Genomic DNA, 24,361 nt, shown 5'->3' on the forward strand with positions numbered 1-24,361 from the left:
TAAATCGAGGAACGTTTCTATGGCAACGACAGGATCTCCTATTGGGAGGCGAGTATCTCTTTTCGGATGCACTATTCCTTCTTTATTGCATCAGTCGATCCCTCACAACCATGAATTAACACAGAAATTTCGTCGCTATGAAATACTAGAGGTTCTATGCCTTCTCTTTCTAAATCGAGGCACGTTCCTATGGCAACGACAGGATCTTCTATTGGGAGGCGAGTATCTCTTTTCGAATGCACTATTCCTTCTTTATTGCATTCGTCAATCCCTCACAATGACGAATTAACACAGAAATATTGTCGCTATGAAATACTGTAGTTTCTATGACTTCTCTTTCTAAATCGAGGAACGTTTCTATGTCAACGAGAGGATCTTTAATTGGGAGGCGAGTATCTCTTTTCGGATGTACTATTCCTTCGTTATTGAATCCGTTGATCCCTCACAATGACGAATTAACACAGAAATTGCGTTGCTATTAAATACTATAGGTTCTACGCCTTCTCTTTCTACATCGAGGAAGGTTTCTATGGCAAGATAGGATCTTATGTTGGGAGGCGAATATCTCTTTTCGAATGCTCTATTCCTTCTTTATTGCTTCCGTCGATCCCTCACAATGACGAATTAACACAGAAATTGCTTCACTATGAAATGGTATAGGTTCTATGCCTTCTCTTTCTAAATCGAGGAACGTTTCTATGTCAACGAGGGGATCCTCTATTGGGTGGCGAGTATCTCTTTTCGGATGTACTATTCCTTCTTTATTGCATCCGTCGATCCCTCACAACGACGACTTAACACAGAAATTGAATCAGTATGAAATGCTATAGGTTATATATATTCTCTTTCTAAATCGAGGAACGTTTCTATGTCAACGACAGGAACTTCTATTGGGAGGCGAGTATGTCTTTTCGGATGCACTATTCCTTCTTTATGGCATCCGTCGATCTCTGACAATGACGAAGTAACAGAAAAAATGCGTCGCTATGAAAAAATATAGGTTCTATGCATTCTCTTTCAAAATCGAGGAATGTTTCTATGGCTACGACTGGATCTTATGTTGGGAGGCGAATATCTCTTTTCGGATGCACTATTCCTTCTTTATTACATTCGTCGATCCCTCACAATGACGAATTAACACAGAAATTGCGTCGCTATGAAATACTATAGGTTCTATGCGTTCTCATTCTAAATCGAGGAACGTTTCTATGGCAACGACAGCTACTTCTATTGGGAGGCGAGAATCTCTTTTCGGAAGCACTATTCCTTCTTTATTGCATCCGACGATCACTCATTATGATGGATTAACACAGAAACTGTGTGGCTATGAAATACTATAGGTTCTATGCCTTCTCTTTCTAAATCGAGGAACGTTTCTATGGCAACGAATTTATCTTCTATTGGGAGGTGAGTAACTCTTTTCGGATGCACTATTCCTTCTTTATTGCATCCGTCGTTCCCTCAGAATTACGAATTAACTCAGAAATTGCGTCGCTATGAAACACTATAGGTTCTATGCCTTCTCTTTCTAAATCGAGGAACGTTTCTATGGCAACGAAAGGATCTTCTACTGGGAGGCGAGTATCTCTTTTCGGATGCACTATTGCTTCTTTATTGGATCCGTCGATCTCTCACAATGACGAAGTAACACGGAAGTTGCGGCGCTATGAAATACTATAGGTTCTATGCCTTCTCTTTCTAAATCGAGGAACGTTTCTATGGCTATTCCTAGATCTTCTATTGGGAGGCGAGTATCTCTTTTCGGATGCAGTATCCTTCTTTATTGCATCCCTCGATCCCTCACAATGACGTATTAACAAAGATATTGCGTCGCTATGAAATACTATAGGTTCTATGCCTTCTCTTTCTAAATCGAGGAACGTTTCTATGGCAACGACAGTATCTTATAGTGGGAGGCGAGTATCTCTTTTCGGAGGCACTATTACTATTTTATAGCATCCGTCGATCCCTCACTATGAAGAATTAACACAGATATTGCGTCGCTATGAAACACTATAGGTTCTATGCCTTCTCTTTCTAAATCGAAGAACGTTTCTATGGCAACGACTGGATGTAATACTGGGAGGCGAGTATCTCTTTTCGGATATACTATTCCTTCTTTATTGCATCCGTTGATCCCTCACAATGACGAACTAACACAGAAATTGCGTCGCTATGAAATACTATAGGTTCTGTGCCTTCTCTTTCGAAAACGAGGAACGTTTCAATGGCAACGACAGCAATTTCTATTGAGAGGCGAATATGTCTTTTCGGATGTACTATTCCTTCTTTATTGCATCCGTCGAACCCTCATAATGACGAATTAACACAGAAATTGCGTCGCTATGAAATACTATAGGTTCTATGCCTTCTCTTTCTAAATCGAGGAACGTTTCTATGGCAACGAAAGGATCTTCTACTGGGAGGCGAATATCTCTTTTCGGATGCACTATTCCTTCTCTATTGGATCCGTCGATCTCTCACAATGACGAAGTAACACGGAAATTGCGTCGCTATGAAATACTATAGGTTCTATGCCTTCTCTTTCTAAATCGAGGAACGTCTCTATGGCTATTACTGGATCTTCTATTGGGAGGCGAGTATCTCTTTTCGGATGCAGTATCCTTCTTTATTGCATCCGTCGATCCCTCACAATGACGTATTAACAAAAATATTGCGTCGCTATGAAATACCATAGGTTCTATGCCTTCTCTTTCTAAATCGAGGAACGTTTCTATGGCAACGACAGGATCTTATATTGGGAGGCGAGTATCTCTTTTCGGCGGCACTATTACTTTTTTATAGCATCCGTCGATCCCTCACAATGACGAATTAACACAGATATTGCGTCGCTATGAAACACTATAGGTTCTATGCCTTCTCTTTCTAAATCGAGGAACGTTTCTGTGGCAACGACAGCAACTTCTATTGAGAGGCGAATATGTATTTTCGGATGTACTATTCCTTCTTTATTGCAGCCGTCGATCCCTCATAATGACGAATTAACACAGAAATTGCTTCGCTATGAAATACTATAGGTTATATGCCTTCTCTTCCTAAATCGAGGAACATTTCTATGGCAACGACTGGATGTTATATTGGGAGGCGAGTATCTCTTTTCGGATGCACTATTCCATCTTTATTGCATCCGTCGATCCCTCACAATGACGAATTAACACAGATATTGCGTCGCTATGAAACACTATAGTTTCTATGCCCTCTCTTTCTAAATCGAGGAACGTTTCTATGGCAACGACGGGATCTTATATTGGGAGGCGAGTATCTCTTTTCGAATGCACTATTCCTTCTATATTGCATCCGTCGATCCCTCACAATGTCGAATTAACACAGAAATTGCGTCGCTATGAAACACTATAGGTTCTATGCCTTCTCATTCTAAATCGAGGAACGTTTCTATGGCAACGACAGGATCTTATTTTGGGAGGCGAGTATCTCTTTTCGGATGCACTATTCCATCTTTATTGCATCCGTCGATCCCTCACAATGACGAATTAACACAGATATTGCGTCGCTATGAAACACTATAGTTTCTATGCCCTCTCTTTCTAAATCGAGGAACGTTTCTATGGCAACGACGGGATCTTATATTGGGAGGCGAGTATCTCTTTTCGAATGCACTATTCCTTCTATATTGCATCCGTCGATCCCTCACAATGTCGAATTAACACAGAAATTGCGTCGCTATGAAATACTATAGGTTCTATGCCTTCTCATTCTAAATCGAGGAACGTTTCTGTGGCAACGACAGGATCTTATTTTGGGAGGCGAGTATCTCTTTTCGGATGCACTATTCCTTATTTATTGCTAATGTCGACCCCTCACAATGACGAAGTAACACCGAAATTGCTTCGCTGTGAATTAGTATAGGTTCTATGCCTTCTCTTTCTAAATCGAGGAACGTTTCAATGGCAACGACAGGATCATCTATTGGGAGGCGAGTATCTCTTTTCGGATGCACTATTCCTTCTATATTGCATGCGTCGAATCCTCCATTGACGAATTAACATAGAAATTGCGTCGCTATGAAATACTATAGGTTCTATGCCTTCTCATTCTAAATCGAGGAACGTTTCTATGGCAACGACAGGATCTCCTATTGGGAGGCGAGTATCTCTTTTCGGATGCACTATTCCTTCTTTATTGCATCAGTCGATCCCTCACAACCATGAATTAACACAGAAATTTCGTCGCTATGAAATACTAGAGGTTCTATGCCTTCTCTTTCTAAATCGAGGCACGTTTCTATGGCAACGACAGGATCTTCTATTGGGAGGCGAGTATCTCTTTTCGGATGCACTATTCCTTCTTTATTGCATTCGTCAATCCCTCACAATGACGAATTAACACAGAAATATATTCGCTATGAAATACTGTAGTTTCTATGACTTCTCTTTCTAAATCGAGGAACGTTTCTATGTCAACGAGAGGATCTTCTATTGGGAGGCGAGTATCTCTTTTCGGATGTACTATTCCTTCGTTATTGAATCCGTTGATCCCTCACAATGACGAATTAACACAGAAATTGCGTTGCTATTAAATACTATAGGTTCTACGCCCTCTCTTTCTACATCGAGGAAGGTTTCTATGTCAAGATATGATCTTATGTTGGGAGGCGAATATCTCTTTTCGAATGCACTATTCCTTCTTTATTGCTTCCGTCGATCCCTCACAATGACGAATTAACACAGAAATTGCTTCACTATGAAATGGTATAGGTTCTATGCCTTCTCTTTCTAAATCGAGGAACGTTTCTATGTCAACGAGGGGATCCTCTATTGGGTGGCGAGTATCTCCTTTCGGATGTACTATTCCTTCTTTATTGCATCCGTCGATCCCTCACAACGACGACTTAACACAGAAATTGAGTCAGTATGAAATGCTATAGGTTCTATATATTCTCTTTCTAAATCGAGGAACGTTTCTATGTCAACGACAGGAACTTCTTTTGGGAGGCGAGTATGTCTTTTCGGATGCACTATTCCTTCTTTATGGCATCCGTCGATCTCAGACAATGACGAAGTAACAGAAAAAATGCGTCGCTATGAAAAAATATAGGTTCTATGCCTTCTCTTTCAAAATCGAGGAATGTTTCTATGCCTACGACTGACTCTTATGTTGGGAGGCGAATATCTCTTTTCGGATGCACTATTCCTTCTTTATTACATTCGTCGATCCCTCACAATGACGAATTAACACAGAAATTGCGTCGCTATGAAATACTATAGGTTCTATGCGTTCTCTTTCTAAATCGAGGAACGTTTCTATGGCAACGACAGCTACTTCTATTGGGAGGCGAGAATCTCTTTTCGGAAGCACTATTCCTTCTTTATTGCATCCGACGATCACTCATTATGATGGATTAACACAGAAACTGTGTGGCTATGAAATACTATAGGTTCTATGCCTTCTCTTTCTAAATCGAGGAACGTTTCTATGGCAACGAATTTATCTTCTATTGGGAGGTGAGTAACTCTTTTCGGATGCACTATTCCTTCTTTATTGCATCCGTCGTTCCCTCACAATTACGAATTAACTCAGAAATTGCGTCGCTATGAAACACTATAGGTTCTATGCCTTCTCTTTCTAAATCGAGGAACGTTTCTATGGCAACGAAAGGATCTTCTACTGGGAGGCGAGTATCTCTTTTCGGATGCACTATTGCTTCTTTATTGGATCCGTCGATCTCTCACAATGACGAAGTAACACGGAAGTTGCGTCGCTATGAAATACTATAGGTTTTATGCCTTCTCTTTCTAAATCGAGGAACGTTTCTATGGCTATTCCTAGATCTTCTATTGGGAGGCGAGTATCTCTTTTCGGATGCAGTATCCTTCTTTATTGCATCCGTCGATCCCTCACAATGACGTATTAACAAAGATATTGCGTCGCTATGAAATACTATAGGTTCTATGCCTTCTCTTTCTAAATCGAGGAACGTTTCTATGGCAACGACAGGATCTTATAGTGGGAGGCGAGTATCTCTTTTCGGAGGCACTATTACTTTTTTATTGCATCCGTCGATCCCTCACAATGACGAATTAACACAGATATTGCGTCGCTATGAAACACTATTGGTTCTATGCCTTCTCTTTCTAAATCGAAGAACGTTTCTATGGCAACGACTGGATGTAATACTGGGAGGCGAGTATCTCTTTTCGGATATACTATTCCTTCTTAATTGCATCCGTTGATCCCTCACAATGACGAACTAACACAGAAATTGCGTCGCTATGAAATACTATAGGTTCTGTGCCTTCTCTTTCGAAAACGAGGAACGTTTCAATGGCAACGACAGCAATTTCTATTGATAGGCGAATATGTCTTTTCGGATGTACTATTCCTTCTTTATTGCATCCGTCGGACCCTCATAATGACGAATTAACACAGAAATTGCGTCGCTATGAAATACTATAGGTTCTATGCCTTCTCTTTCTAAATCGAGGAACGTTTCTATGGCAACGAAAGGATCTTCTACTGGGAGGCGAATATCTCTTTTCGGATGCACTATTCCTTCTCTATTGGATCTGTCGATCTCTCACAATGACGAAGTAACACGAAAACTGCGTCGCTATGAAATACTATAGGTTCTATGCCTTCTCTTTCTAAATCGAGGAACGTCTCTATGGCTATTACTGGATCTTCTATTGGGAGGCGAGTATTTCTTTTCGGATGCAGTATCCTTCTTTATTGCATCCGTCGATCCCTCACAATGACGTATTAACAAAAATATTGCGTCGCTATGAAATACCATAGGTTCTATGCCTTCTCTTTCTAAATCGAGGAACGTTTCTATGGCAACGACAGGATCTTATATTGGGAGGCGAGTATCTCTTTTCGGCGACACTATTACTTTTTTATAGCATCCGTCGATCCCTCACAATGACGAATTAACACAGATATTGCGTCGCTATGAAACACTATAGGTTCTTTGCCTTCTCTTTCTAAATCGAGGAACGTTTCTGTGGCAACGACAGCAACTTCAATTGAGAGGCGAATATGTCTTTTCGGATGTACTATTCCTTCTTTATTGCAGCCGTCGATCCCTCATAATGACGAATTAACACAGAAATTGCTTCGCTATGAAATACTATAGGTTATATGCCTTCTCTTCCTAAATCGAGGAACATTTCTATGGCAACGACAGGATCTTCTATTAAGAAGCGAGTATCTCTTTTCGGACGCATGATTCCTTCTTTATTGCATTTGTCAATCCCTCACAATGACGAATTAACACAGAAATTGTGCCGCTATGAAACACTATTGTTTCTATGCCCTCTCTTTCTAAATCGACGAACGTTTCCATGGCAACGACGGGATCTTATATTGGGAGGCGAGTATCTCTTTTGGAATGCACTATTGCTTCTATATTGCATCCGTCGATCCCTCACAATGTCGAATTCATACAGAAATTGCGTCGCTATGAAATACTATAGGTTCTATGCCTTCTCATTCTAAATCGAGGAACGTTTCTATGGCAACGACAGGATCTTATATTGGGAGGCGAGTATCTCATTTCGGAGGCACTATTACTTTTTTATAGCATCCGTCGATCCCTCACAATGACGAATTAACACAGATATTGCGTCGCTATGAAACACTATAGGTTCTATGCCTTCTCTTTCTAAATCGAAGAACGTTTCTATGGCAACGACTGGATGTTATATTGGGAGGCGAGTATCTCTTTTCGGATGCACTATTCCATCTTTATTGCATCCGTCGATCCCTCACAATGACGAATTAACACAGATATTGCGTCGCTATGAAACACTATAGTTTCTATGCCCTCTCTTTCTAAATCGAGGAACGTTTCTACGGCAACGACGGGATCTTATATTGGGAGGCGAGTATCTCTTTTCGAATGCACTATTCCTTCTATATTGCATCCGTCGATCCCTCACAATGACGAATTAACACTGAAATTGCGTCGCTATGAAATACTATAGGTTCTATGCCTTCTCTTTCTAAATCGAGGAACGTTTCTATGGCAACGAAAGGATCTTCTACTAGGAGGCGAGTATCTCTTTTCGGATGCACTATTCCTTCTCTATTGGATCCGTCGATCTCTCACCATGACGGAGTAACACGGACATTGCGTCGCTATGAAATACTATAGGTTCTATGCCTTCTCTTTCTAAATCGAGGAACGTCTCTATGGCTATTACTGGATCTTCTATTGGGAGGCGAGTATCTCTTTTCGGATGCAGTATCCTTCTTTATTTCATCCGTCGATCCCTCACAATGACGTATTAACAAAAATATTGCGTCGCTATGAGATACTATAGGTTCTATGCCTTCTCTTTCTAAATCGAGGAACGTTTCTATGGCAACGACAGGATCTTAAATTGGGAGGCGAGTATCTCTTTTCGGCGGCACTATTACTTTTTTATAGCATCCGTCGATCCCTCACAATGACGAATTAACACAGAAATTGTGCCGCTATGAAACACTATAGTTTCTATGCCCTCTCTTTCTAAATCGAGGAACGTTTCTATGGCAACGACGGGATCTTATTTTGGGAGGCGAGTATCTCTTTTCGAATGCACTATTCCATCTATATTGCATCCGTCGATCCCTCAAAATGTCGAATTAACACAGAAATTGCGTCGCTATGAAATACTATAGGTTCTATGCCTTCTCATTCTAAATCGAGGAACGTTTCTATGGCAACGACAGGATCTTATTTTGGGAGGCGAGTATCTCTTTTCGGATGCACTATTCCTTATTTATTGCTTATGTCGACCCCTCACAATGACGAAGTAATACCGAAATTGCTTCGCTGTGAATTAGTATAGGTTCTATGCCTTCTCTTTCTAAATTGAGGAACGTTTCAATGGCATCGACAGGATCTTCTATTGGGAGGCGGGAATCTCTTTTCGGATGCACTATTTCTTCTTTATTGCATCTGTCGATCTCTCACAATGGCGAATTAACACAGAAATTGCGTCGCTATGAAATACTATAGGTTCTATGTCTTCTCTTTCTAAATCTAGGAACGATTATATGGCAACGACAGGTTCTCCTATTGGGAGGCGAGTATCTCTTTTCGGATGCACTAGTCCTACTATATTGCATCCGTCGATCCCTCACAATGACGAATTAACACAGAAATTGCCTCGCTATGAAATACTATAGGTTCTATGCCTTCTTATTCTAAATCGAGGAAAGTTTCTATGGCAACGACAGGATCTTATTTTGGGAGGCGAGAATCTCTTTTCGGATGCACTATTACTTATTCATTGCTTATGTCTACCCCTCACAATTACGAATTAACTCAGAAATTGCGTCGCTATGAAACACTATAGGTTCTATGCCTTCTCTTTCTAAATCGAGGAACGTTTCTATGGCAACGGAAGGATCAGCTACTGGGAGGCGAGTATCTCTTTTCGGATGCACTATTGCTTCTTTATTGGATCCGTCGATCTCTCACAATGACGAAGTAACACGGAAATTGCGTCGCTATGAAATACTATAGGTTCTATGCCTTCTCTTTCTAAATCGAGGAGCGTTTCTATGGCTATAACTGGATCTTCTATTGGGAGGCGTGTATCTCTTTTCGGATGCAGTATCCTTCTTTATTGCATCCGTCGATCCCTCACAATGACGTATTAACAAAGATATTGCGTCGCTATGAAATACTATATGTTCTATGCCTTCTCTTTCTAAATCGAGGAACGTTTCTATGGCAACAACAGGATCTTACTTTGGGAGGCAAGTATCTCTTTTCGGAGGCACTATTACTTTTTTATAGCATCCGTCGATCCCTCACAATGACGAATTAACACAGATATTGCGTCGCTATGAAACACTATGGGTTCTATGCCTTCTCTTTCTAAATCGAGGAACGTTTCTATGGCAACGACTGGATGTTATATTGGGAGGCGAGTATCTCTTTTCGGATGCACTATTCCTTCTTTATTGCATCCGTTGATCCCTCACAATGACGAATTAACACAGAAATTGCGTCGCTATGAAATACTATAGGTTCTGTGCCTTCTCTTTCGAAAACGAGGAACGTTTCAATGGCAACGACAGCAACTTCTATTGAGAGGCGAATATGTCTTTTCGGAAGTACTATTCCTTCTTTATTGCATCCGTTGATCCCTCATAATGACGAATTAACACTGAAATTGCGTCGCTATGAAATACTATAGGTTCTATGCCTTCTCTTTCTAAATCGAGGAACGTTTCTATGGCAACGAAAGGAACTTCTACTAGGAGGCGAGTATCTCTTTTCGGATGCACTATTCCTTCTCTATTGGATCCGTCGATCTCTCACAATGACGGAGTAACACGGACATTGCGTCGCTATGAAATACTATAGGTTCTATGCCTTCTCTTTCTAAATCGAGGAACGTCTCTATGGCTATTACTGGATCTTCTATTGGGAGGCGAGTATCTCTTTTCGGATGCAGTATCCTTCTTTATTTCATCCGTCGATCCCTCACAATGACGTATTAACAAAAATATTGCGTCGCTATGAGATACTATAGGTTCTATGCCTTCTCTTTCTAAATCGAGGAACGTTTCTATGGCAACGACAGGATCTTAAATTGGGAGGCGAGTATCTCTTTTCGGCGGCACTATTACTTTTTTATAGCATCCGTCGATCCCTCACAATGACGAATTAACACAGAAATTGTGCCGCTATGAAACACTATAGTTTCTATGCCCTCTCTTTCTAAATCGAGGAACGTTTCTATGGCAACGACGGGATCTTATATTGGGAGGCGAGTATCTCTTTTCGGATGCACTATTCCTTATTTATTGCTTATGTCGACCCCTCACAATGACGAAGTAATACCGAAATTGCTTCGCTGTGAATTAGTATAGGTTCTATGCCTTCTCTTTCTAAATTGAGGAACGTTTCAATGGCAACGACAGGATCTTCTATTGGGAGGCGGGAATCTCTTTTCGGATGCACTATTTCTTCTTTATTGCATCTGTCGATCTCTCACAATGGCGAATTAACACAGAAATTGCGTCGCTATGAAATACTATAGGTTCTATGTCTTCTCTTTCTAAATCTAGGAACGTTTATATGGCAACGACAGGTTCTCCTATTGGGAGGCGAGTATCTCTTTTCGGATGCACTAGTCCTACTATATTGCATCCGTCGATCCCTCACAATGACGAATTAACACAGAAATTGCCCCGCTATGAAATACTATAGGTTCTATGCCTTCTTATTCTAAATCGAGGAAAGTTTCTATGGCAACGACAGGATCTTATTTTGGGAGGCGAGAATCTCTTTTCGGATGCACTATTACTTATTCATTGCTTATGTCTACCCCTCACAATGACGAAGTAACACCGAAATTGCTTCGCTGTGAATTAGTATAGGTTCTTTGTCTTCTCTTTCTAAATCGAGGAACGTTTCAATGGCAACGACAGGATCTTCTATTGGGAGGCGAGAATCTCTTTTCGGATGCACTATTCCTTCTTTATTGCATCCATCGATCTCTCACAATGACGAAGTAACACAGAAATTGCGTCGCTATGAAATACTATAGGTTCTATGCCTTCTCTTTCTAAACCTAGGAACGTTTCTATGGCTATTACAGGATCTTATATTGCGAGGCGAGTATATCTTTTCGGATGCACTATTCCTTCTTTATTGAATCCGTCGATCCCGCACAGTGACGTATTAACAAAGATATTGCGTCGCTATGAAATACTATAAATTCTATGCCTTCTCTTTCTAAATCGAGGAACGTTTCTATGGCAACGACAGGATCGTATATTGGGAGGCGAGTATCTCTTTTCGAAAGCACTATTTCTTTCTTATAGCATCCGTCGATCCCTCACAATGACGAATTAACACACATATTGCGTCGCTATGAAACACTATAGGTTCTATACCTTCTCTTTCTAAATCGGTGAGCTTTTCTATGGCAACGAGAGGATCTTCTACTGGGAGGCGAGTATCTCTTTTGGATGCACTATTCCTTCTTTATTGCATCCGTCGAACTCTCACAATGACGAAGTAACACAGAAATTGCGTCGCTATGAAAGACTATAGGTTCTATGCCTTCTCTTTCTAAATCGCAGAACGTTTCTATGGCAACGAATGGATCGTCTATTGAGAGGCGAGTATCTCTTTTCGGATGTACTCTTCCTTCTTTATTGCTTCCGTCGATCCCTCACAACGACGAAATAACACAGAAATTGCGTCACTATGAAATACTATAGGTTCTATGCCTTGTCTTTCTAAATCGAGGAACATTTCTATGGCAACGACAGGATCTTCTATTGAGAGGCGAATATCTCTTTTCGAATGCACTATTCCTTCTTTATTGCTTCCGTCGATCCTGCGTTGCTATGAAATACTATAGGTTCTATGCCTTCTCTTTCTACATCGAGGAACGTTTCTATGGCAAGACAGGATCTTATATTGGGAGGCGAATATCTCTTTTCGAATGCACTATTCCTTCTTTATTGCTTCCGTCGATCTCTCACAATGACGAATTAACACAGAAATTGCTTCGCTATGATTTGGTATAGGTTCTATGCCTTCCCTTTCTAAATCGAGGAAAATTTCTATGTCAACGAGAGGATCCTCTATTGGGAGGCGAGTCTCTCTTTTCGGATGTACTATTCCTTCTTTATTGCATCCGTCGATCCCTCACAACGACGAATTAACACAGAAATTGAGTCACTATGAAATACTATAGGTTCTATTCGTTCTCTTTCTAAATCGGGGAACGTTTCTATGGCAACGACAGCTACTTCTATTGGGAGGCGAGAATCTCTTTTCGGATGCACTATTCCTTCTTTATTGCATCCGTCGATCCATCATTATGATGAATTAACACAGAAACTGCGTGGCTATGAAATACTTTAGGTTCTATGCCTTCTCTATCTAAATCGAGGCACGTTTCTATGGCAACGACAGGATCTGCTACTGAGAGGCGAGTATCTCTTTTCGGATGCACTATTCCTTCTTAATTGCATTGGTCGATCCCTCACAATGACCAATTAACACAGAAATGGCGTCACTATGAAATACTGTGGGTTCTATGCCTTCTCATTCTAAGTCGAGGAACGTTTCTATGTCAACGACAGGATCTTCTATTGGGAGGCGAGTATATCTTTTCGGATGTACTATTCCTTCTTTATTGCATCCGTCGATCCCTCACAATGACGAAATGACACAGAATTTGCGTTGCTATTAAATACTATAGGTTCTACGCCTTCTCTTTCTACATCGAGGAAGGTTTCTATGGCAAGATAGGATCTTATGTTGGGAGGCGAATATCTCTTTTCGAATGCACTATTCCTTCTTTATTGCTTCCGTCGATCCCTCACAATGACGAATTAACACAGAAATTGCTTCACTATGAAATGGTATAGGTTCTATGCCTTCTCTTTCTAAATCGAGGAACGTTTCTACGTCAACGAGGGGATCCTCAATTGGGTGGCGAGTATCTCTTTTCGGATGTACTATTCCTTCTTTATTGCATCCGTCGATCCCTCACAACGACGACTTAACACAGAAATTGAGTCAGTATGAAATGCTATAGGTTCTATATATTCTCTTTCTAAATCGAGGAACGTTTCTATGTCAACGACAGGAACTTCTATTGGGAGGCGAGTATGTCTTTTCGGATGCACTATTCCTTCTTTATGGCATCCGTCGATCTCTGACAATGACGAAGTAACAGAAAAAAATGCGTCGCTATGAAAAAATATAGGTTCTATGCCTTCTCTTTCAAAATCGAGGAATGTTTCTATGCCTACGACTGGATCTTATGTTGGGAGGCGAATATCTCTTTTCGGATGCACTATTCCTTCTTTATTACATTCGTCGATCCCTCACAATGACGAATTAACACAGAAATTGCGTCGCTATGAAATACTATAGGTTCTATGCGTTCTCTTTCTAAATCGAGGAACGTTTCTATGGCAACGACAGCTACTTCTATTGGGAGGCGAGAATCTCTTTTCGGAAGCACTATTCCTTCTTTATTGCATCCGACGATCACTCATTATGATGGATTAACACAGAAACTGTGTGGCTATGAAATACTATAGGTTCTATGCCTTCTCTTTCTAAATCGAGGAACGTTTCTATGGCAACGAATTTATCTTCTATTGGGAGGTGAGTAACTCTTTTCGGATGCACTATTCCTTCTTTATTGCATCCGTCGTTCCCTGAGAATTACGAATTAACTCAGAAATTGCGTCGCTATGAAACACTATAGGTTCTATGCCTTCTCTTTCTAAATCGAGGAACATTTCTATGGCAACGAAAGGATCTTCTACTGGGAGGCGAGTATCTCTTTTCGGATGCCCTATTGCTTCTTTATTGGATCCGTCGATCTCTCACAATGACGAAGTAACACGGAAGTTGCGGCGCTATGAAATACTATAGGTTCTATGCCTTCTCTTTCTAAATCGAGGAACGTTTCTATGGCTATTCCTAGATCTTCTATTGGGAGGCGAGTATCTCTTTTCGGATGCAGTATCCTTCTTTATTGCATCCCTCGATCCCTCACAATGACGTATTAACAAAGATATTGCGTCGCTATGAAATACTATAGGTTCTATGCCTTCTCTTTCTAAATCGAGGAACGTTTCTATGGCAACGACAGGATCTTATAGTGGGAGGCGAGTATCTCTTTTCGGAGGCACTGTTACTTTTTTATAGCATCCGTCGATCCCTCACAATGACGAATTAACACAGATATTGCGTCGCTATGAAACACTGTTGGTTCTATGCCTTCTCTTTCTAAATCGAAGAACGTTTCTATGGCAACGACTGGATGTAATACTGGGAGGCGAGTATCTCTTTTCGGATATACTATTCCTTCTTAATTGCATCCGTTGATCCCTCACAATGACGAACTAACACAGAAATTGCGTCGCTATGAAATACTATAGGTTCTGTGCCTTCTCTTTCGAAAACGAGGAACGTTTCAATGGCAACGACAGCAATTTCTATTGAGAGGCGAATATGTCTTTTCGGATGTACTATTCCTTCTTTATTGCATCCGTCGAACCCTCATAATGACGAATTAACACAGAAATTGCGTCGCTATGAAATACTATAGGTTCTATGCCTTCTCTTTCTAAATCGAGGAACGTTTCTATGGCAACGAAAGGATCTTCTACTGGGAGGCGAATATCTCTTTTCGGATGCACTATTCCTTCTCTATTGGATCCGTCGATCTCTCACAATGACGAAGTAACACGGATATTGCGTCGCTATGAAATACTATAGGTTCTATGCCTTCTCTTTCTAAATCGAGGAACGTCTCTATGGCTATTACTGGAACTTCTATTGGGAGGCGAGTATCTCTTTTCGGATGCAGTATCCTTCTTTATTGCATCCGTCGATCCCTCACAATGACGTATTAACAAAAATATTGCGTCGCTATGAAATACCATAGGTTCTATGCCTTCTCTTTCTAAATCGAGGAACGTTTCTATGGCAACGACAGGATCTTATATTGGGAGGCGAGTATCTCTTTTCGGCGACACTATTACTTTTTTATAGCATCCGTCGATCCCTCACAATGACGAATTAACACAGATATTGCGTCGCTATGAAACACTATAGGTTCTATGCCTTCTCTTTCTAAATCGAGGAACGTTTCTGTGGCAACGACAGCAACTTCTATTGAGAGGCGAATATGTCTTTTCGGATGTACTATTCCTTCTTTATTGCAGCCGTCGATCCCTCATAATGACGAATTAACACAGAAATTGCTTCGCTATGAAATACTATAGGTTATATGCCTTCTCTTCCTAAATCGAGGAACATTTCTATGGCAACGACAGGATCTTCTATTAAGAAGCGAGTATCTCTTTTCGGACGCATGATTCCTTCTTTATTGCATTTGTCAATCCCTCACAATGACGAATTAACACAGAAATTGTGCCGCTATGAAACACTATTGTTTCTATGCCCTCTCTTTCTAAATCGACGAACGTTTCCATGGCAACGACGGGATCTTATATTGGGAGGCGAGTATCTCTTTTGGAATGCACTATTGCTTCTATATTGCATCCGTCGATCCCTCACAATGTCGAATTCATACAGAAATTGCGTCGCTATGAAATACTATAGGTTCTATGCCTTCTCATTCTAAATCGAGGAACGTTTCTATGGCAACGACAGGATCTTATATTGGGAGGCGAGTATCTCATTTCGGAGGCACTATTACTTTTTTATAGCATCCGTCGATCCCTCACAATGACGAATTAACACAGATATTGCGTCGCTATGAAACACTATAGGTTCTATGCCTTCTCTTTCTAAATCGAAGAACGTTTCTATGGCAACGACTGGATGTTATATTGGGAGGCGAGTATCTCTTTTCGGATGCACTATTCCATCTTTATTGCATCCGTCGATCCCTCACAATGACGAATTAACACAGATATTGCGTCGCTATGAAACACTATAGTTTCTATGCCCTCTCTTTCTAAATCGAGGAACGTTTCTATGGCAACGACGGGATCTTATATTGGGGGGCGAGTATCTCTTTTCGAATGCACTATTCCTTCTATATTGCATCCGTCGATCCCTCACAATGTCGAATTAACACAGAAATTGCGTCGCTATGAAATACTATAGGTTCTATGCCTTCTCATTCTACATCGAGGAACGTTTCTATGGCAACGACAGGATCTTATTTTGGGAGGCGAGTATCTCTTTTCGGATGCACTATTCCTTATTTATTGCTAATGTCGACCCCTCACAATGACGAAGTAACACCGAAATTGCTTCGCTGTGAATTAGTATAGGTTCTATGACTTCTCTTTCTAAATCGAGGAACGTTTCAATGGCAACGACAGGATCTTCTATTGGGAGGCGATAATCTCTTTTCGGATGCACTATTTCTTCCTTATAGCATCTGTCGATCTCTCACAATGTTGAATTAACACAGTAATTGCGTCGCTATGAAATACTATAGGTTCTATGGCTTCTCTTTCTAAATCTAGGAACGTTTCTATGGCATCGACAGGATCTTGTATTGGGAGGCGAGTATCTCTTTTCGGATGCACTATTCCTTCTTTATTGCATCCGTCGATCCCTCACAATTACGAATTAACACAGAATTTGCGTCGCTATGAAACACTATAGGTTCTATGCCTTCTCTTCCTAAATCGAGGAACGTTTCTATGGCAACGAAAGGATCTTCTACTGGGAGGCGAGTATCTCTTTCCGGATGCAGTATCCTTCTTTATTGCATCCGTCGATCCCTCACAATGACGTATTAACAAAGATATTGCGTCGCTATAAAATACTATAGGTTCTATGCCTTCTCTTTCTAAATCGAGGAACGTTTCTATGGCAACGACAGGATCTTATATTGGGAGGCGAGTACCTCTTTTCGGAAGCACTATTCCTTCCTTATTGCATCCGTCGATCCCTCACAATGACGAATTAACAAAGAAATTTAGGCGCTATGAAATACTAGAGATTCTATACCTTCTCTTTCTATATCGAGGAACGTTTCTATGGCAACGACAGGATCTTCTATTGGGAGGCGAGTATCTCTTTTCAGATGCACTATTCCTTCTTAATTGCATCCGTCGATCCCTCACAATGACGAATTAACACAGAAATGGCGTCACTATGAAATACTGTGGGTTCTATGCCTCCTCTTTCTAAATCGAGGAACGTTTCTATGTCAACGACAGGATCTTCTGTTGGGAGGCGAGTATATCTTTTCGGATGTACTATTCCTTCTTTATTGCATCCGTCAATCCCTCACAATGACGTATTAACACAGAAATTGCGTCGCTATGAAATACTATAGGTTCTATGCCTTCTCTTTCTAAATCGAGGAACGTTTCTATGGCAACGACATGATCTTTTTTGGGAGGCGAGTATCTCTTTTCGGATGCACTATTCCTTCTTTATTGCTTATGTCGACCCCTCACAATGACGAAGTAACACCGAAATTCCTTCGCTATGAAATACTCTAGGTTATATGCCTCCTCTTTCTAAATCGAGGAACGTTTCTATGGCTACGACTGGATCTTCTATTGTTAGGCGGGTATCTCTTTCTGGATGCAGTATTCCTGCTTTATTGTATCCGTCGAACCCTCACAATGACGAATTAACAAAGAAATTGCGTCGCTATGAAATGCTATAGGTTCTATGCCTTCTCTTTCTAAATCGAGGAACGTTTCTATGGCAACGACTGGATCTTATATTGGGAGGCGAGTATCTCTTTTCGGATGCACTATTCCATCTTTATTGGATCCGTCGATCCATCACAATGACGAATTAACAATGAAATTGCGTCGCTATGAAATACTATAGGTTCTATGCCTTCTCTTTCTAAATCGAGGAACGTTTCTATGGCAACGAATTTATCTTCTATTGGGAGGTGAGTAACTCTTTTCGGATGCACTATTCCTTCTTTATTGCATCGGTCGTTCCCTCACAATTACGAATTAACTCAGAAATTGCGTCGCTATGAAACACTATAGGTTCTATGCCTTCTCTTTCTAAATCGAGGAGCGTTTCTATGGCAACGGAAGGATCTTCTACTGGGAGGCGAGTATCTCTTTTCGGATGCACTATTGCTTCTTTATTGGATCCGTCGATCTCTCACAATGACGAAGGAACACGGAAATTGCGTCGCTATGAAATACTATAGGTTCTATGCCTTCTCTTTCTAAATCGAGGAGCGTTTCTATGGCTATAACTGGATCTTCTATTGGGAGGCGTGTATCTCTTTTCGGATGCAGTATCCTTCTTTATTGCATCCGTCGATCCTTCACAATGACGTATTAACAAAGATATTGCGTCGCTATGAAATACTATATGCTCTATGCCTTCTCTTTCTAAATCGAGGAACGTTTCTATGGCAACGACAGGATCTTACTTTGGGAGGCAAGTATCTCTTTTCGGAGGCACTATTACTTTTTTATAGCATCCGTCGATCCCTCACAATGACGAATTAACACAGATATTGCGTCGCTATGAAACACTATGGGTTCTATGCCTTCTCTTTCTAAATCGAGGAACGTTTCTATGGCAACGACTGGATGTTATATTGGGAGGCGAGTATCTCTTTTCGGATGCACTATTCCTTCTTTATTGCATCCGTTGATCCCTCACAATGACGAATTAACACAGAAATTGCGTCGCTATGAAATACTATAGGTTCTGTGCCTTCTCTTTCGAAAACGAGGAACGTTTCAATGGCAACGACAGCAACTTCTATTGAGAGGCGAATATGTCTTTTCGGAAGTACTATTCCTTCTTTATTGCATCCGTTGATCCCTCATAATGACGAATTAACACTGAAATTGCGTCGCTATGAAATACTATAGGTTCTATGCCTTCTCTTTCTAAATCGAGGAACGTTTCTATGGCAACGAAAGGATCTTCTACTAGGAGGCGAGTATCTCTTTTCGGATGCACTTTTCCTTCTCTATTGGATCCGTCGATCTCTCACAATGACGGAGTAACACGGACATTGCGTCGCTATGAAATACTATAGGTTCTATGCCTTCTCTTTCTAAATCGAGGAACGTTTCTATGGCAACGAATTTATCTTCTATTGGGAGGTGAGTAACTCTTTTCGGATGCACTATTCCTTCTTTATTGCATCGGTCGTTCCCTCACAATTACGAATTAACTCAGAAATTGCGTCGCTATGAAACACTATAGGTTCTATGCCTTCTCTTTCTAAATCGAGGAACGTTTCTATGGCAACGGAAGGATCTTCTACTGGGAGGCGAGTATCTCTTTTCGGATGCACTATTGCTTCTTTATTGGATCCGTCGATCTCTCACAATGACGAAGTAACACGGAAATTGCGTCGCTATGAAATACTATAGGTTCTATGCCTTCTCTTTCTAAATCGAGGAGCGTTTCTATGGCTATAACTGGATCTTCTATTGGGAGGCGTGTATCTCTTTTCGGATGCAGTATCCTTCTTTATTGCATCCGTCGATCCCTCACAATGACGTATTAACAAAGATATTGCGTCGCTATGAAATACTATATGTTCTATGCCTTCTCTTTCTAAATCGAGGAACGTTTCTATGGCAACGACAGGATCTTACTTTGGGAGGCAAGTATCTCTTTTCGGAGGCACTATTACTTTTTTATAGCATCCGTCGATCCCTCACAATGACGAATTAACACAGATATTGCGTCGCTATGAAACACTATGGGTTCTATGCCTTCTCTTTCTAAATCGAGGAACGTTTCTATGGCAACGACTGGATGTTATATTGGGAGGCGAGTATCTCTTTTCGGATGCACTATTCCTTCTTTATTGCATCCGTTGATCCCTCACAATGACGAATTAACACAGAAATTGCGTCGCTATGAAATACTATAGGTTCTGTGCCTTCTCTTTCGAAAACGAGGAACGTTTCAATGGCAACGACAGCAACTTCTATTGAGAGGCGAATATGTCTTTTCGGAAGTACTATTCCTTCTTTATTGCATCCGTTGATCCCTCATAATGACGATTTAACACTGAAATTGCGTCGCTATGAAATACTATAGGTTCTATGCCTTCTCTTTCTAAATCGAGGAACGTTTCTATGGCAACGAAAGGATCTTCTACTAGGAGGCGAGTATCTCTTTTCGGATGCACTATTCCTTCTCTATTGGATCCGTCGATCTCTCACAATGACGGAGTAACACGGACATTGCGTCGCTATGAAATACTATAGGTTCTATGCCTTCTCTTTCTAAATCGAGGAACGTCTCTATGGCTATTACTGGATCTTCTATTGGGAGGCGAGTATCTCTTTTCGGATGCAGTATCCTTCTTTATTTCATCCGTCGATCCCTCACAATGACGTATTAACAAAAATATTGCGTCGCTATGAGATACTATAGGTTCTATGCCTTCTCTTTCTAAATCGAGGAACGTTTCTATGGCAACGACAGGATCTTAAATTGGGAGGCGAGTATCTCTTTTCGGCGGCACTATTACTTTTTTATAGCATCCGTCGATCCCTCACAATGACGAATTAACACAGAAATTGTGCCGCTATGAAACACTATAGTTTCTATGCCCTCTCTTTCTAAATCGAGGAACGTTTCTATGGCAACGACGGGATCTTATATTGGGAGGCGAGTATCTCTTTTCGAATGCACTATTCCTTCTATATTGCATCCGTCGATCCCTCAAAATGTCGAATTAACACAGAAATTGCGTCGCTATGAAATACTATAGGTTCTATGCCTTCTCATTCTAAATCGAGGATTGTTTCTATGGCAACGACAGGATCTTATTTTGGGAGGCGAGTATCTCTTTTCGGATGCACTATTCCTTATTTATTGCTTATGTCGACCCCTCACAATGACGAAGTAATACCGAAATTGCTTCGCTGTGAATTAGTATAGGTTCTATGCCTTCTCTTTCTAAATTGAGGAACGTTTCAATGGCAACGACAGGATCTTCTATTGGGAGGCGGGAATCTCTTTTCGGATGCACTATTTCTTCTTTATTGCATCTGTCGATCTCTCACAATGGCGAATTAACACAGAAATTGCGTCGCTATGAAATACTATAGGTTCTATGTCTTCTCTTTCTAAATCTAGGAACGTTTCTATGGCAACGACAGGTTCTCCTATTGGGAGGCGAGTATCTCTTTTCGGATGCACTAGTCCTACTATATTGCATCCGTCGATCCCTCACAATGACGAATTAACACAGAAATTGCCTCGCTATGAAATACTATAGGTTCTATGCCTTCTTATTCTAAATCGAGGAAAGTTTCTATGGCAACGACAGGATCTTATTTTGGGAGGCGAGAATCTCTTTTCGGATGCACTATTACTTATTCATTGCTTATGTCTACCCCTCACAATGACGAAGTAACACCGAAATTGCTTCGCTGTGAATTAGTATAGGTTCGTTGTCTTCTCTTTCTAAATCGAGGAACGTTTCAATGGCAACGACAGGATCTTCTATTGGGAGGCGAGAATCTCTTTTCGGATGCACTATTCCTTCTTTATTGAATCCGTCGATCCCGCACAGTGACGTATTAACAAAGATATTGCGTCGCTATGAAATACTATAATTTCTATGCCTTCTCTTTCTAAATCGAGGAACGTTTCTATGGCAACGACAGGATCGTATATTGGGAGGCGAGTATCTCTTTTCGAAAGCACTATTTCTTTCTTATAGCATCCGTCGATCCCTCACAATGACGAATTAACACACATATTGCGTCGCTATGAAACACTATAGGTTCTATACCTTCTCTTTCTAAATCGGTGAGCTTTTCTATGGCAACGAGAGGATCTTCTACTGGGAGGCGAGTATCTCTTTTGGATGCACTATTCCTTCTTTATTGCATCCGTCGAACTCTCACAATGACGAAGTAACACAGAAATTGCGTCGCTATGATAGACTATAGGTTCTATGCCTTCTCTTTCTAAATCGGAGAACGTTTCTATGGCAACGAATGGATCGTCTATTGAGAGGCGAGTATCTCTTTTCGGATGTACTCTTCCTTCTTTATTGCTTCCGTCGATCCCTCACAACGACGAAATAACACAGAAATTGCGTCACTATGAAATACTATAGGTTCTATGCCTTGTCTTTCTAAATCGAGGAACATTTCTATGGCAACGACAGGATCTTCTATTGAGAGGCGAATATCTCTTTTCGAATGCACTATTCCTTCTTTATTGCTTCCGTCGATCCTGCGTTGCTATGAAATACTATAGGTTCTATGCCTTCTCTTTCTACATCGAGGAACGTTTCTATGGCAAGACAGGATCTTATATTGGGAGGCGAATATCTCTTTTCGAATGCACTATTCCTTCTTTATTGCTTCCGTCGATCTCTCACAATGACGAATTAACACAGAAATTGCTTCGCTATGAATTGGTATAGGTTCTATGCCTTCCCTTTCTAAATCGAGGAAAATTTCTATGTCAACGAGAGGATCCTCTATTGGGAGGCGAGTATCTCTTTTCGGATGTACTATTCCTTCTTTATTGCATCCGTCGATCCCTCACAACGACGAATTAACACAGAAATTGAGTCACTATGAAATACTATAGGTTCTATTCGTTCTCTTTCTAAATCGAGGAACGTTTCTATGGCAACGACAGCTACTTCTATTGGGAGGCGAGAATCTCTTTTCGGATGCACTATTCCTTCTTTATTGCATCCGTCGATCCATCATTATGATGAATTAACACAGAAACTGCGTGGCTATGAAATACTTTAGGTTCTATGCCTTCTCTATCTAAATCGAGGCACGTTTCCATGGCAACGACAGGATCTGCTATTGAGAGGCGAGTATCTCTTTTCGGATGCACTATTCCTTCTTAATTGCATTGGTCGATCCCTCACAATGACCAATTAACACAGAAATGGCGTCACTATGAAATACTGTGGGTTCTATGCCTTCTCATTCTAAGTCGAGGAACGTTTCTATGTCAACGACAGGATCTTCTATTGGGAGGCGAGTATATCTTTTCGGATGTACTATTCCTTCTTTATTGCATCCGTCGATCCCTCACAATGACGAAATGACACAGAATTTGCGTCACTATGAAATACTATAGGATCTATGCCATCCCTTTCTAAATAGAGGAACGTTTCTATGGCAACGACAGGATCTTCAATTGAGAGGCGAATATCTCTTTTCGAATGCACTATTCCTTCTTTATTGCATCCGTCGATCCCTCACAATGACGTATTAACAAAGAAATTGCGTCGCTATGAAATACTATAGGTTCTATGCCATCTCTTTCTAAATCCAGGAGCGTTTCTATGGCAAGGACTGGACCTTATATTGGGAGGCGAGTAACTCTTTTCGGATGCACTATTCCTTCTTTATTGCATCCGTTGATACCTCACAATGACGAATTTTCACAGAAATTGCGTCGCTATGAAATACTATAGGTTCTGTGCCTTCTCATTCTAAATCTAGGTACGTTTCTATGGCAACGACAGGATCTTCTATTGGGAGGAAAGTATCTCTTTTCGGATGCACTATTCCTTCTTTATTAAATCCGTCGATCCCTCACAACGAGGAATTAACACAGAAATTGCGTCGCTATGAAACACTATAGGTTCTATGCCTTCTCTTTCTAAATCGAGGAACGTTTCTATGGCAACGATTTTATCTTCTATCGGGAGGTGAGTAACTCTTTTCGGATGCACTATTCCTTCTTTATTGCATCCGTCGATCCCTCACAAATAAGAATTAACACAGAAATTGTGTCGCTATGAAACACTATAGATTCTATGCCTTCTCTTTCTAAATCGAGGAACGTTTCTATGGCAACGAAAGGATCTTCCACTGGGAGGCGAGTATCTCTTTTCGGATGCACTATTCCTTCTTTATTGCATCCGTCGATCTCTCACAATGACGAAGTAACACGGAA

This window comes from Schistocerca cancellata, chromosome 1 (genome assembly GCF_023864275.1).
Source record: "Schistocerca cancellata isolate TAMUIC-IGC-003103 chromosome 1, iqSchCanc2.1, whole genome shotgun sequence".
In the NCBI taxonomy this organism is placed as follows: domain Eukaryota; kingdom Metazoa; phylum Arthropoda; class Insecta; order Orthoptera; family Acrididae; genus Schistocerca; species Schistocerca cancellata.